General features: G+C 35.3%; 1 protein-coding gene across 5 annotated transcripts in view; it reads right to left on the bottom strand.

Annotated features, from left to right (window-relative positions):
- Window positions 1–16,286, bottom strand: part of RALYL (RALY RNA binding protein like) — a 757,145-nt gene that overhangs the window by 355,109 nt on the left and 385,750 nt on the right. The window lies entirely within an intron of this gene.

Genomic DNA, 16,286 nt, shown 5'->3' with positions numbered 1-16,286 from the left:
CTAGGGCATTAAGAAGACATAGAAGGGTTACACTTTAATAGTAGGGCAAGCTAGAGCATACCCTAAAGCTTAAAGACATGACTCAAAAGAAGCTTCCTAATCTACAAGTAATTTAACTGCTTGCCAGATTAAAGTCTAACACTCTTTAAAGAAGACAACCAAACCGAACGGTCAACAACAGGATAAAACAAAAATTCATAATGCCTAGTATCTAGTCAAAGCTTACTAGATATGTAAAGGAACCAGTAACTGTAATGAGGAAAATCAATCAATATAAAGACTTAGAAATGACAGAAAAGATGAATTTAGCAGGCAGGGATTTAAATACACTTTTATAAGCAGACTCATTATCAAAAGGAAAACATGAACATAATGCAGAGAAAAATAAAAGGTATATAAAAGAACTAAACTGAACTTCTAGGATGTAAAACACAGTAAGAGAAATGAAAAACTCAAAGGATGGGGTTAATAGCATATTTGACACTGCCCAGAAATGATTAGTGAAAACACAGCAATAGCAAGTATCCATATTGAAGCACAGTGGAAAAGAAACTGGAAAAACAAAAAACAGTACTTGTTAAACAGAATTGAGAGATAAGACAGCTATTCATCAGCTATTATGTAAACCAGAAAACAATGGAATGACATCTTGAAAGACTTGCAGAAAAACACTGTCAAAGTAAAATTCTAAATCCTGTAGCCAATAAAATTGTCCTTCAGAAATGAGGACAGTGCTATTAATGGCGGGGGGGGGGGGGGGAAGGGGGGATTGGGGCAGCACGTGGGAAATCTATTTTCTGAATGTCTTTTCTGTAAATATGCAAGTCCTTTAATAAAAGTTGAGAACAAAGTACTTAGACAATCAGAAAATGAGAATTTTTGCTAGCAGACCTGTTGAAGTTTTTCAGGTGGAAGGAAAAGGACACGAGAAGGAAACCAGGATCATCTATATGAAAGACGAGCTTTCTTGCACTTCCAAAAGAGCCCCTGTTTAGAGAATATATTGTATGATCATTCTAAATAACTGGGAGAGTAAGTGGATATTTAGACTGTAAGCACTGGTTTACAGCAATGGTTAAATTTTCATATATCAGTATCTTTGGGGATTCTGTTAAATATACACTGTGCAACCCTCACTTCCATTCCCTAGTATATCTGGGGCAGGAACCATACCTTTATAAATTTAGAACACTATTTGATAAAAGCCAAATTTTGAGAACCACTATCTCTAGATGGTAATAAACTCTCAATTATTACACCTATAACAATTGTCACTTCAAACTTCTTGAGCAAACAAAAATTCATTGTAGGCCTTTTGAGAGATCCCGTTGGCTTAACTTTTCCTTATTCCTAATATACTCTTGAAGCCAGAAAGGCTTTCTTGTTTAGAGAAGCCTTTAAAATGAAACCTAATAGGTCTTCCAGTTCTATGAAAGTCATGAGAAAAAGTGATAGCAACTTTTGCTGTCTTCACTTCTGATCTGATAGTCTGAATTTCTTTAAGGTGTGATTCTGTGCATATTCAATAAAAATGAGGAGTGGGAAGAAGTTGTGCTGGGAGATGGGATACGCAAGTAGAGAAGTTTAAAAAAGAAATGTATGTGAGAATATTATATTCAAAAGTATGTACACAGTCACTTTGAGAAACCTAATATCACAGACTCAAAATATGTCGGTTATATAAAATAGTGTAACTCCCTTAATTTAAAGAGTTAGGGAAACTGAGGCCCAATGAATTTCAATAATTTAAAGCATAAGTAGTTGCTGGCTTTAGAAAAACCATGTTGCCTGGCTCTCCTATTTTTTTTTTTCCTTTGGTGTTCTTTTGTTTAACACTATATTACCCAGTAAATTTTATTATGTACTCTCAGGATTAGCTGTTTGATTCTATTCCTTCATTAACTTGGATAACTTTTAAGAAAAGGTCTCCAACCATCTGAAGAAATCATGGCTATGTCTCATTTAGTTATTAATACATTACTTCTGAACAAGAGTCAAGATTATCAATATGTTTCTTTAGTACATGAATAAGATGTCTAAGGAAAGCAAAAGTATCTGCTATTACATACGGATAACATAATAAATAGAAGCATAGTGGCTCTATAATGCATGAAGAAGGAAAAAGAAATCCTTGGCTTTGCCAAGCTTTCTAAAATCTTTAGTCTTTCGATATATACATTTGTTCATGATTCAGAAACATAAGCCACAATGTTTTTTTTCATAGACCCACCCCCACCAACTTTTCATAGTTTGAATTTATTTGAGATTTGGAACTTCTTTTTGTTCCAATGTAGTAGAATATCAATAGTTCAAAATTTCTCTTGTTGCAGAAAAAGGACTATCTCTGAAAAAGGCAAAGAGTAAATGGTATAGCATGAGAAAACATGAAATGTTCTGTGCAATTCAAGACCATCATTCTGTCTTCTGAACACATCCAAATGGCTTACAGTCTAATGATCCCTATGAAAAAATACACTCCTTGATATTTCATTATCCATGGATACTGGCAGCCAAATGACTGAACTTTTGCATGCCCTGATTCAACCTGATTCATATGAATTTGTTTTATATTCAATGTACTAAAGCAGAAAGCAATTGATCCTTTTCACCTTCAGTTACTGGGAAAGGGATGGGATAAGGAAGGAATACAAGAAGACTAACGATTTTGTGCTATTCTATATGCTTTACATAAATTATTTTATAAAATCTTGACAATCCTAAGAGATAAGTGCTATTAATCACATTACACAGATAAAGAAATTGAGGTGGCTCAGAAAGGTTATGTTAATTTTCCAAGATTCACAGTGTGAGTAAATAGCAAAGTTAAAATTTGAATTCAAATCAGTATGACTAAATCCTTCTTACTGCATCAGGCTGGTAATAATGCATGTCCAATAGCAGCTTCAAGAAAATTTAGAAGTTAATTTCTCCTTAAAAAGAGTTGTGCTTCAGATATTCTTTCAAATACTTGATAAGTTCATTCTCTAAATCTTTGGATTTTCTCCCCTGGAATCTCAACCTCATTAACTATAAGCTACTAACTTTAAGTCCCATTTTCAGTCAACCAAAGAAATAAGCTCTTAGAACCATCTCTTTCTGCACAACCTCATATTTTAAAAACATTATCTGCAGCAAGTATACCTATATCAATGAATTTGGTCAAATCTCTGATTTTATTTCACTCCTCTTGGTCTAACACCCTTAGAATTCATTCCCACACATTCCCCATATTTCTGTCATTAGATATTTGCAAAAACTTGCACTTCTTTGGTCTGTAAGTTATTTCCTCCTGGGTCATAATATGTATTGATCCCTCTGGAACATGCTGAGATTTGACTTTAGTTATAGGCCTAGTAGCAAGAGGAGGTGGTAGGTTTCGATTTCAAAATGAGGTTATCACAGGGGTTTCAAACACAAGAAGGCTGGTCTCTTCGGAGATTGGAGAGGAATATACTTCTATTGATAAAGGAGTCTCCAAGTGCTTGGGGGATACATGATTTTCAATTTCATCTGTGTAGCACCCTAAGTGTCACATTCCAAGTTTCAGGGACTTTATTTTTACTAATCAATGCCTTAATAGTCACAAGAGGAACACTTAGAGACTGGGAATTCAACTCGCTTTGCAATACAGCAACCCACACAATTACATTTTGTGTTTGATTTTCAGCAATTTCAACTCTGTGGTACAAGAAATAAGAGCCAGCCTCTTTTTTGGGGTGTTGTAGAAGCTCTCTGATTTTCTAAAGGTGATTTGGACTGAGAGTTAATAATCACAAGTTTGTTTTCATTTTCTCTTTGTTATACCTCTAGTGCATTCAAAAGAATCCATCCCATACCAGTCATTATTATTGTTGTTTTAGCCAGTCACAGTAGTCTCATGCAATCCCAATGCAGGGGCTTCATTTGGCACTTTATCACAATCAACTACAGGCATTTTTTTTTTCCATAAATATGTATTAAGATTTATTATTTACTTTTTCTTTAACCCAGGAGTCAGAGATTCAACAACTATTGAGGGAAGCAGATGTGGCTTAACCAATTGGGCTCCTGTCTACCATATGAGAGGTCCAGGGTTCTATGCCCAGGGCTTCCTGGTGAGGGCAAGCTGGCCCATGCAGTGAGCTGGCCCACGCAGAGTGCCAGCCCATGTGGGAATGCAGCCCCACGCAGGAAAGCCGCCCTGCATGGGAATGCCGCCTCGTGCGGGAAAGCCGCCCCATTCAGGAGTGCCCGCCAAGGTGGAGAGCTGGCACAGCAGAGACCCAGAGGAGAGAAAATAAGAAGACATAGCAGAACAGGGCAGCTGAGATGGTACAAGAGAGTAATTGCCTCTCTCCCACTCCAGAAGGTCCAAGGATCGGTTCCTGGAGCTGCCTAATGAGAATACAAGCAGACACAGAAAAACACACAGCGACAACAGGGGAAACAGGGGGAGTAATAAATAAAATATATATATATACTAAAAAAATATAAAATAAAAATTAAATAAAAACTATTGACCAGAGGGTTTAATATTATTTTCAAAAAATTGTAGAGCAGATTTTTCACAGATCTTTTTCAACCCTAATAGTCCTTTTAAAAATGTATATTGTTTTTAAAATTCACAAAATCTTTTTATACTTATTTAATCATAGAAATCTTCTTTAGATGAGTTTGAGTTTAGCAAGACTAAATTTTACTAAAATAAGTGTTTCCAGTTTTAATTCTAGAAGTGACAACGATCATAGAAATTGAAAATCTCTGTTTTGCCAACATATTTAATAAATTTTCATAAATTTAAAATAGTGGTTAGAGAAATATGGGTTATATAAATTTATAGTTTGGTGAATTTATAAATGGTTGAACCTCTGAACTCATTCTATTTGATAATTAACCTATTTTATCATCACCTACATATATATTTATATAATTCTTGATAGAGATTCTCTAGGATGTAATTTAATACTGTTCCATTCATCACTCACCAGAACAGAGGCACTCAAGTCTAGGAGAGATTGCTAGTATGTTAGGAAATAGATTTTCCAAAAGAAATTATGAAACAAAACTAACAAAATGAATGCTAGCTGTGATAAATGTAAAGCCTCAGTTTTATATTCTGACAAAAAACTGCATGAATGCAGCATGAATGTGTACCTGTTTAAAGCATGAATGTGTACTTGTTTAAATAGTATTTTATATGATTAGGATTTAAGATTTTTGTCAATTGAAAAATCATTACAGTGCAAAATAAAAGCATTGCTAAGTGAGGAATCCATGAAACTTGGGCTGCATTAATATAAATATGATAAAGTATAGCTTGATAGATGAAGGCTCAGGGAAAACCTTTCTTTCTAGTGTTCAGACAATAAATACAAATTTCTCTATAAACCTAAAATCACCATCGTTTATAAGAGTTATCAACAATTTGGGAAAAATACAAAAAGAACCAGAGTAAAACAAAAAAAAGTCTAGAAACTGCTCATGGGAAGAATGTTGAAGGAATTGTGAGTGTTTAGCAGAGAGAAAGGAAGAGAGAGGGAAAAGATTTTCATAGGATAATGATTGCAGTTTTCAATATCTGAAAGGCTAAAATACGGATAAAATGTTGGGCTTTTCTAAAGATACAGACTGGAAGTTGGAACAATTCTACCAGAGAACTTTTTAAACACATTTTGAAAGAAATGTAAAAATCTAGGAACTTCTGAATTCATTTTGAAATCTCTTTATTTATTGGTAAAATCATAGCCCCCAAATGTAAAAATTAAGAAACAAAACAATTAGAGCATAATATTTCACAAAATTTATAATAAAATATATATTCCAAATACATACAGAATCATATCATTAAAATAAGCAACAGATTCACAATATTTTGTAAACTTTATGAGTGAGATAGCAGGGACGCATCCCTTTAAAACATTATTTTAAATGCAGTTTAAGGAAAAGAAGGTTTATTTCTAGTGAAGCAATTTCCTGCCCATAAAAACTACAAAGAAAAGATCTAAGTACATTGCACTATATCGACTGCCAGGAATTGGGGGAAAAAAAAAGTTACCCAATTTAATCATTCAGCTTTTGCTTACACTAAAGGCTGTAAATCTGTCTCAAAGCACTGGTGTTTCTAAGATAAAGCCCAGAGTTTTCCCTTGGAAACTTAAGGTTACACCTCTGCATAAAATTGTTCCAAGAAAGTCAGGTTAAATTCAGAAAGAACAGACTTATTCATAAGCCAAAAAACTCCTTAGAAGATAATAACACTAAAGAACACATGATCACGTAAGTCACATATAAATATTTTCCATTTGTATTATCAGCCTCAATGACATTATACTTGAACATTACATTACATTCTAGTTTTTTGTTTTTTTAATTATTATTATTGGAATAATGAAAATGCTTTAAGAATATTGCATTTCTAAGGTACTCAGATTTATTAAGAATTGTGGCTGGATGAAATTGCTGAGATAATTATATTAAGTGCACAGTAAGCAAATTATTTCTTTTTTTAATCATCTGCTCCCCATCTCGATCCCCAAGTCCATGTGGTTATATGATTTGTGGATAAATGTGCCTATATAGGTTTACCGTTTCTAGATTTCCCTCAATGAAGATACCTCTTCTTGTTCCTCTTTTTAAATATGTGCTTCTCCGGTTGTTTAGAGAGGATTTAAGACATAATATGGCTCTGACACGGTAGTGCTGAGGAAACTTCCCACCTACTGGCCCCTGTGGTTTTGGAGAAAATGACTGAGAAGCTGCAGGCTCAGAAATGAGGACACAGATCAACTCAGATTGCTCAGGACTGTTCACAGTTAAGTCATCATTCCCATTTTAAAGACTAGGAAGTTGAGGTACAGTGGCATGATGATATAACAAATACGTCACATAAGCATGCATATTCTTTATTCCCTGAGAACCCTTAACTGAGATTATGGTCTCTTGACTACCAAAGTTACATATAAATCTAGAAGACTGACAATTATGTAGAATAACATGTTACTATTTGAAACGAGAAGTTGAACATGCACTTTTAAAAAAATGCAGGAACTGATTCAGATATGTATAATTCAAAGATTCCAATTACAAATATGAATAATTATCTCTGCACTTAAGTGATCTAACCCTTTTCACTTCTAAAAACAAGACCACTTTTTTTTACATTTATGATCACAGATAAAATTACTTGATTAATTCTTCCTATTCCAGAATCCAAACAATTAGAAAGCTCAAATTACCAGATATTTCTAGAAGACTATAAGAAGGACAATTGGTATTCATAGTGATAAATTCATAGTTTTATAACCCTAAAGTTATAAAGTGACTATTGTGTTACCAAATATTAAAAGGCAGTTACAATATTGATGTTAAATATTTGTCTCCATTGCCAATTTAGATAGGAAAAATCTAAGTAATTTGAACACAGTTCTGATTCATGGCATTAAATCCTTCTATATCTTGGTCTAGTCCCTACTCAGGAAACTGGATTTTTGCCCTGTGCATATATCAGAGTCACCAGCCTGACACTGACAACTATCTTTCACTCTATTCCCTTTTTCATTCCATGAAATGTTAACCTTCCACTTCCAAAATCATAATCAAATACCTGTTTCTCTGTTAGGAAAAAAATATCAGCTATATCTATATCTGTATTTATATTGATATCTATATCTATCTTTCACAACCTACCAAGGAACTCTATTCCTTGGACCACTTTCAGCTCTGATCTGCTTCCCTCTCCACCACTTCCTCCCACGGTATATTGTTTTCTTTCCCCCTACAGACTGCCTTATTCCAACGCCTTGGCTTTACTGAAATTGTCTACAACTCTTAATTCCAAACAATTACTAGGTTATTCTTACAGTACATTTTTTCTGTTACATGAATTTTTTCTAGTAATTCTAACATTACCCCTTTAAATTCAAACACACATATATACACCTTCACACAAACTGACCTTGAAAGTTGCACCGCATCCTACTGTTTGTTCATCACTTCACATCCTTTGCTTTATCTTCTCTTTTCTTGAGACCTCTGTTCTGATTCTTTAAGAGTACTTCTTTAAAAAGTACTTTTAAAAGTATTATGGTGGTTTGGAGCTTTGTATCCCCAGAAAAACATGTTATTGATTTGAATCTATTCCTGTGGGATTGTAAATGGGACCTTTTAATGAGGTTACTTCACTTATGGTGCGGCTGAGCTGAATGAGAGTGGGTCTTAACCCCATCACTGGAATCCTTTATAAGCAGAAATGAAATTCAGACACACAGAGAGAAAGCCATGGGAAGAAGCCAGAAGTCAACGGAACCCAGAGAGCCAGGAGAAACGCCATGCATACTACCACATGTCAGAAAAGACAAGGACAAAGGATTGCCAGCAGCCAGTTTCAGAATGCCCAGCCTTTGCACGAAAACATTGCCTTCTGACTTCTCCTACCCTCAAACCATGAACCAATAAATTCCTGTTGTTTAAGCTATCCCACTGCATAATATTTGTTTAGCAGCTAGGAAATGAACACTGTATTTCAGGGAAATTTTTCTCTATTATATCTTTACTTATGGATCTTTCTCCATCTCAAACTTTCAATTTACATTTTCTGTAAACTGCTACTCTGGAATGCCACATCTCTTATCTTTTACCTCACGCTTTTTTTCTCTTTGTATTTTTGCTCACTGTTTTAGAAATTTTTCTTATTGTAGATCTTCTAGGTTAATAACTTGATTCTTAGCTATAGCCATATGCTCTTCAAATTCATTTGACGTATTTTTAAATTCAAGTCTATGGTTTTCATTTCAGTACAAATTTTTGTGCTGTCATCAGATCCCCTTAATTCCTTTTGTTATTCTTTTTATTTATTTGGAGAAGGTAGTATTCCATTTCCTCCCTCACCTCCTCCCCCAAGCAGATGCCTATGGTGATTAATTTTCTTCTTCCTCTGTATAATTTCTGAGCGTTCTTAGGGCCACTGTTTTTTAATTCCCCTTTTCTCTAGTCTATATTCCTAGAGAATTAGGTCAATATGCTATAGAATCTTATGTAGAAATACCTGCATTATCTGTTTCTTTAGGCCTGTAATATACCAGGCAAACTGTCAGTTCTCCACAAAACAGAAGCCATGAGGAACTGTCTCTCTGTTTTGAGGTTTCATTGACACCAAGTTAAGCACTAACTCAGTCTCAGGGTAGAAGGAATTCAATTTCCCAGTGCAGTATATCTGTTATGAGGGGATCATCAGGTACTCCTAGGACTACCCATGTACCTGGGGCTGCCATTCATTTCCAGAAGCCACGCAACGCTGCAGGTCAACCTTTCTCTAGAAACTATCATTCTGACCCTAATCCCAAGATCTCTATGCAATAAAGTCTTAGGATTCTGTCCAGGTTTGAGTCTTTTGTGGATCCCAGAGAATCCTGTTCTTAAAGAGATGCTTTCCCATCTTTGTAAACCTATTGTATGTGGGCCTTTGATTAGATTCAGTTAAGAGACCAGTTGATTAGATCACTTTTGATTAAATCATGCCAGTTGAGGGCTTATACTTAGATTGTGGGACCCAGGATGTGTCTTAATCCTTTATTGGAATCCTATATAAACTGAGGACAGAGAAAGAGAGCTGTCATTTTTACCCTGCCACGTGAGAGAGAGGACTCCAGGATTGCCTACAGCTGCAGAAAGACAGAGAAACCCGAGAAGCTGAGAGAGAGGCCAGAGGATGGAATCAACAGAACAGCCCAAACCAGAAAAGATGAGGCCTGGGCTGAGACCAGTCATATGCCAGATTGCCCACGCTGAGCTCAGGGACAAAGTGAGCCTGGAGAAGAAGGCAAAGGCTAGCCATCATCTTGCTTGCACGTGGTAGGAGTCTAGGATTGCCAGCAACTGACCTTTGGTAAGACAGCATCTCTGTTGATACCCTGATTTGGACATTTTTACAGACTCAGAACTGTAAGCTTTTTTTTTTTCAAGTAGAAGAGTTTATTGAGAAGTGGGAAAAAAATACAAGGTTTATTGAGAAATGGGAGCAAAGTACAGAATTATGCACCCAAGGTATAGATGCGGGCCCCTTCTAGGCAGAGAGCCAACGATAAGCTTTTAACTTGATAAATCCCATTGTAAAAACCAACCCATTTCTGGAATATTATATTGGCAGCCTTTTGCAAACTGAAACACATAGCAAGGAGGTAGTTAATGTAGTTACTAATTATGAGAAAAGTGGCAAGGGAGAATATTCTTGATTCCATTTTCTTAAACTTTCCTCCCCAACTCTTTAAGTGCCCTGCTTTCTTGTGCTAATAGACAGCCTTCCATGTCATAGGTTCTTGTATTTGATGAGTAATAGTCACTGTGAAGCTGCCTACTTGCTCCATTTTTGAGAACTTTTCCCAGTGAATTTCCTGTCACTGTCTTTTACCTACTTATTGAAACCCCCAATTACAACTGGTTTAAACTCATTATTTTTTCATATCTTTTTGATATTCTTTTCCTTCAGGACTCCATTCTCCATTCAAGTTCTAGGTCTTGACTTTTACCAGTCTGTACAACCAGCTCTGAGTCATTGGATCCCATTATAATATAAAATAATATGTAGACTTAGCATACTTAAGCTGCTGTGGGCATTTCAAAACAGACAATTGACATGGATGCCTCTAGCTAATTAGTTAATTAATTAATTTAATTACGAGGTGGTATAAAATGAATTAAATTATTAGCTCATAAAATGATCAGTGTTAGCCTCCAAATATTATTGTATACCAAAGCCTGAAGTTATACATGATGGTATCCAAACAATGACTTGTTTCATTTGCTCAAATAAAAATTTATGTGCCAAATTCTCTCAAGGTAACTGTGATATAACAGTGAGCAAGACATCCATTTCCAGCAATGTATAATAGTATGTCAGAGAGATTAGAAATTTATTTTACCAGATTAAGGGATTTTATTAGGTTATACAACATGTATGTAAATTGAATTTGATTATAAGTTTTGAAGGAATTATCTCATAGTTATGCTTGCTATGAAATGATTTGTAGTTTATATTAGTAAAAATGCATTAAAATTAAATTAATAGAAATATATTAGTAGAAATAATATTTAGGAGACAGTTGTACAGAACCCTTAAGAAGATGCTGTTGAGGCAAGTTTTGCTTCTAAGTTCTTGAAACCATTAAAAATGGAATGAGTCAAGGACCTAGATAAAGGAGGCTGCAAGGGCTGTGCGGGCTTTGCTCCTGATTGCCAGTACAATTCACTCTCTTTATGCAAATGCCACTGTAATGAGTAATAAATAAAGTAATAAATAAAGTAAACATAAATCTGGGATGGAATCATATGATAGCTGGTAAACTCAACCCTGGTGGAAGGAATGAAGCATAAGTGGGTGGATTTAAGCCGGGGCCCTGAGGGAGGGGCTTGGAGGGTGAATACAAGGTACTCTCAGAGGGCCTGGGAGTGGGAGAGCATCCTGCACACTGCCCGTGCAGGGCACGTCTCCTGTAGGGAAGGATGAGAAGGCATGAACCAAGTATGTCAGAAGGCACATGGCTTCCCCTGTTATGCCTTTCCACCCTGCTGCATTGTCGAACTCCACAACTGGGAGATGGTGCTTCTCATTCCCCTGGTGGCTTTCCTGAATTGGTGTGAGTTAAAACAAAAGCCATTCTGGCAGGCAGTAACTTCTGTTCCTCTTCCTGGCTTTTGTCAATGAGGGCTAAGCTATTTGGGGGGAAGAGGCAGATAATACATAAGTTAGGGAATGATGAGTACTTGCCATTGTGGAGCTTGCAGTCTAAGAGTGATATATACCTTTAGATATGTATATTCCAAACTCCTGGGCCATTCCTAGGTCTAAAGGGTATCAAGATTACATATAAACCTGTGCCTGGAAAACTCTATGGAAAGCCAGGTCCTTCAGGAAGTGCATGGAATGCTATTCTTTTTGCACTAAAAGATTTGATTCCTAATAATAAAAAACAGAAGGCAATAAAAAAGTAGGACTATTAGATCAAAATGCAAACAAACTGGAGAAATAATGAACTTATCTTTTAGAAAGCTTCTATTGACATTAAGTGACAAGACAATATCAGCTTTCTGCAATCATCTGATTGAACAGATCCAAAACAAGGGTCATTCAAATGGGACTCTTCTACAATGACTTTGTAAGAAGCAGTTTAATTGAACAAAGATGTACAAGAAGCTAATATGTTTTGAATGCTCATTATGTTCCAGAATTTGGCTAACTACTTTAAATACATGTGGCAGATACATCTTTGTTTCACCATTTTTCAGATATAAGGAAACACACTTGGAGGCATACATTTTCCAAAGTCACTCAACTAGTGAGCAGTTGTGGTAAGGATTTGAATCCAAGAGCATCTATCTAGTGTGCACTCTTAATCATATACATAGAAGAAAAGATAGGCAAACACTTAAAAGTTAAGTTAAAGAATAGCTTCCGATGGTTGACATAGACAAGGGCTGTTGTGAAATGATAGCAGAGAAACCCTTCTTACATACTGAAATCCGAGTATAACTGCTGGGGAAAATTCACAAGGCCTAGTTGAAAATAGTTCATAAATAAAGGCTTCAGTAATACACTAAAGTACCTGAAAGCTTTTCTAATGACCTTAACCAAGGTGGTTCTTTTAGCTGTTAGCTTCACAAAGAAAAATATGGAATGAAATGCAATTTGCATGTTTGCTAATATTTTTTTCTCTACCAGTCATTACCTAGAAATTATTCTTTAGGTATAGTATATACATAGTGAGTAGTTCTAATTAGGTTAGTATAATTAAATGTTAGATTAGCTGGTTGTTCATCAGCTTTGTTATTTTCAAGGAGAGGTTTTGATGGAATTTTCATATCCCTGCCACTTGCAAAAGAAAAAAAATATAACAGACAGTATATGCAATCCTAAATATTGGTACTGTCAGGTTCTTGGCTTAAGGAAGATTGGATTTCCAGAGGTTGGAATTAACTGGCACAATGCCTGACCTAGTGTAAGTGTTTAATAAAAACTTATTGAAAGAAGAAAGGAAGGAATCTTCTGAAAAAATATAATCTTCTAGAATTTCAGAGGTCCTTTATTGCACTCAACTTCAAATATAATTCTTTTGCTGCATAGGTACAAAATCTGGCAGAAATGAGAAAACATCCATATAATGATTAGAGAGACTCAGAAGAGAAAGCAGTTAACTGGCTGAGTCAAGAGCTTAGAATTTAAGAATTCTCAGACGAACTTGAGACCCGCCCTGAGAATGTCTTTCTCAAAGAGGTAGGCAGGGTGATGGGTTGCCTCTGGGTGATGATTGACATGAATGTCCGTGTTTATCTTACTGTCTTGACCTGACTTGAATATGGTCTCCAGTCTCATTTGCAACCAATACATCGATATACCTCCACCTATAAGCCCTGAACCAAAATTTGTTTGAATGCAGAAAAAGAATGTGAGACTTTCAACAGAGGACAATTCTCTGGCAAAGAGAACCACAAGTGCTGGGGATGGAATCCTATCTTTTATAAAGTCATGTTCAAGTCCTACTGCCCAGTCCTGTGGGTGTGAACGTTTGAAGATATTATTATTAGTTAAGGTATGGATTCATTTGTAAGAAGGATCTTGGAAAACTCCATTTAGATGAGACCAAATTAAATTAGGGTGGGCTTTAATCAATATGGCTGAAGTCCTTCTAAGCAAAAGAAATTGAACATGGAAGTAGAAGCCAGAGTCAGTGAAAATTAGACACAAGGAGAGAGAGAATACTATATGATTGAGGGACGTCTGAACGTTAGTGCCTGCCAATATCTTGATGTTGGACCTTGAGACTCCCAAACCATCAAACAGTAAATTCTGCTGTTTAATCCAACATGTTTAAGCCAACATGTGAAGGCATTGTGTGGTATTTGCCATAGCAGCAAACTAAGACAACTAGGTTTTAGGAAAAGCAAAACATTGCTACAAAACTATAACCACAATTAAGACACTGAAATAACAAAGAATAAACTAATGAATAGGCATAGTGGGTTCCTTAAAAATATTATTTTATCTCATAGCATGGTTTTTCTACTATTATTTTATTTTTCTCTCAAGAGAGGTTAGACATTTACAGGATTATCCACGGTTCTAGACCGTTTCTACTTTTGTTGTTGATGTTATTTAGTTGTTTAACATATATTTGACTTTCATTGATTTATTCTTAAAGAAATTGTCCTTCCTCCCATTGTTTGCAGGTTAGTGAGAGCTTTAATCAAGATATGTTGCCTTTCCCTAGGCAAGAGTTAAATGGGCAGCCCAATGGACATTTTCTTCCTCCAATCTGGATTGTGCATAAGAATAAAAACTGAAAATAGTTGGAAATTGTCTCATCACAGCGGTGCCCCAGTGAATCTGGGAAGCACTTTCCAGACCTGCAAGTGACTTTGATTTTATCATTCTTTATTTCTACAATCTTCTTACTGATGCTGTAATCTTTCACATAGCCTTTCAATAAGTTCTGTTTTTAAGCTTGGGTTAGCCAGAATCAGCATCTGTTGTAAGCAACTAAAGCAACTCTACTACTTTGCCTATATAAATGCAGGAGGTTCAGAGATCTCTCTCACTATGCCTCTACCTACTCTGAAGCTTATCACCCAACCCTCAATGTCTCCTAACAGCCTCCTCTTTTGACCTATCTCCTGGCATTTCATAGCTGACCTGTATAGCTCCCTGACCTGCTCTGATTTTATTTATTGCAAATACTTGATAACTGCCTAGTTACATCCTGAGATGCCTAACTTTTTACTACCTGACTCACCTAAATTTGGAAATAAATTATTACTGACATTAACAGTATTTTATTTTTCCCATCCAGGACTTTGCCTTGTTAACCTTTATTTTGTAATTGTACACCCATTTTCCCATTCTAATATACCATGTCCAATGCTCCCATTATGAGCCAAAATAATCACCCACCCTTATAAGCCAGAGTTAGCAATTATTTACATGAAAAATCAATCAGCATCAAATGCATATTTATTTCTACCAGAAATAAGTAATTTCCAAATTGATAAATGGGTTAAAGCCAAGGTTATGTTGATTACTTTGAAAATGAAAATAAGGTGGTCTCATTTTTGCTTTTTAGGGTTATCCTTAGACTGCATACGAATTAAAACAAAAATCTTATTAGCCTCTAAGAAAATTCTCCTATTACCTCCGTAAGTACATTTATTGTTACATCTTCACATTTACAGTGCATTTTCATGACTTCAAAATAATTCTTACATTAAATAGTTATAAACCCACTTTTAATAAAACCACTTCACTATTCAAACTACTTATATGAAGAGAAAAATTGTATCTTCTTTTTTCCCTAAATATATATGCAATCATTTCAAGAACTGTTAGAGAAAAAATCACATAAATGAACAGAAAGTGCTACTTTAGGCCTCTTTTAAGGATTATTTAATTATCTTTCAGAAAAATAAATCATCTGATTATAGCAACTACACAAAAATGTGATTAATATGTAATATGATTTTATTATCTTATTTATAGCCTAATATTATTTTTGATTGCCATGTGTTCCTTCACAATCTCAGGACAGTACAGAAAATAAAGGCTAGTGACCTTTCCGAAGAAAGAGAATGATGAGTTTCAGGTGCCACTGAACTCAAAGCACAGTGCCAAGGACAAAATCAGAAAGTGCTAAAAGCAATTATAGAGTACAATCCTCACTGAAATTTACAGCACAGGTTGAAAAACTACAGCTACACTGCCTAATTATCTCGGTAGGAAAACTTTCATCTCCAGTGACCAGAAATTTTAAATTCAAATTTTAGTATATATAGGTCAACATAAACACAGGAAAAAAAAAAAAAAACCCGATAATTGCAATACTGGGAAATAAATTAAACCCACAGAAGTGATTTCAGCTAACAGAAAGTACAGAAGTGTGTTCAGCTAACAGAAATAGCAGCTATCATTCCACAATGCTTAAAATACATATATTCTTAAATGTAATACAAAGAAATGCTCTGATCATCACAACTAAAATATAGCCTATAAGTGAGATGACTAGGCGCATTAACAAATAGTGACTTCTCACCTTTTAATGTCAGTTTTGAAGACCTATCTTTCCAAAAGGAAACAACAGCCTCAAATGACTCATAAAGGTCAGCTGAAAGAAGAGAAAAAGGATTTGACATATTTTTTCCAAGGAGGAAAGGTTTGGGTCATTTGCAATCAAGAGGAATCTGGCCAGGAAAAGAGGTTCATTAGCTGGATTAGTTTTAAAGAAGAAATTTCTGTGTGAAATTTTATTATTTTGAAGGATCATCCAAAT

Source organism: Dasypus novemcinctus, chromosome 14 (assembly GCF_030445035.2).
Source record: "Dasypus novemcinctus isolate mDasNov1 chromosome 14, mDasNov1.1.hap2, whole genome shotgun sequence".
Lineage (NCBI taxonomy): Eukaryota > Metazoa > Chordata > Mammalia > Cingulata > Dasypodidae > Dasypus > Dasypus novemcinctus.
This window is presented reverse-complemented; position numbering and strand designations above follow the sequence as displayed.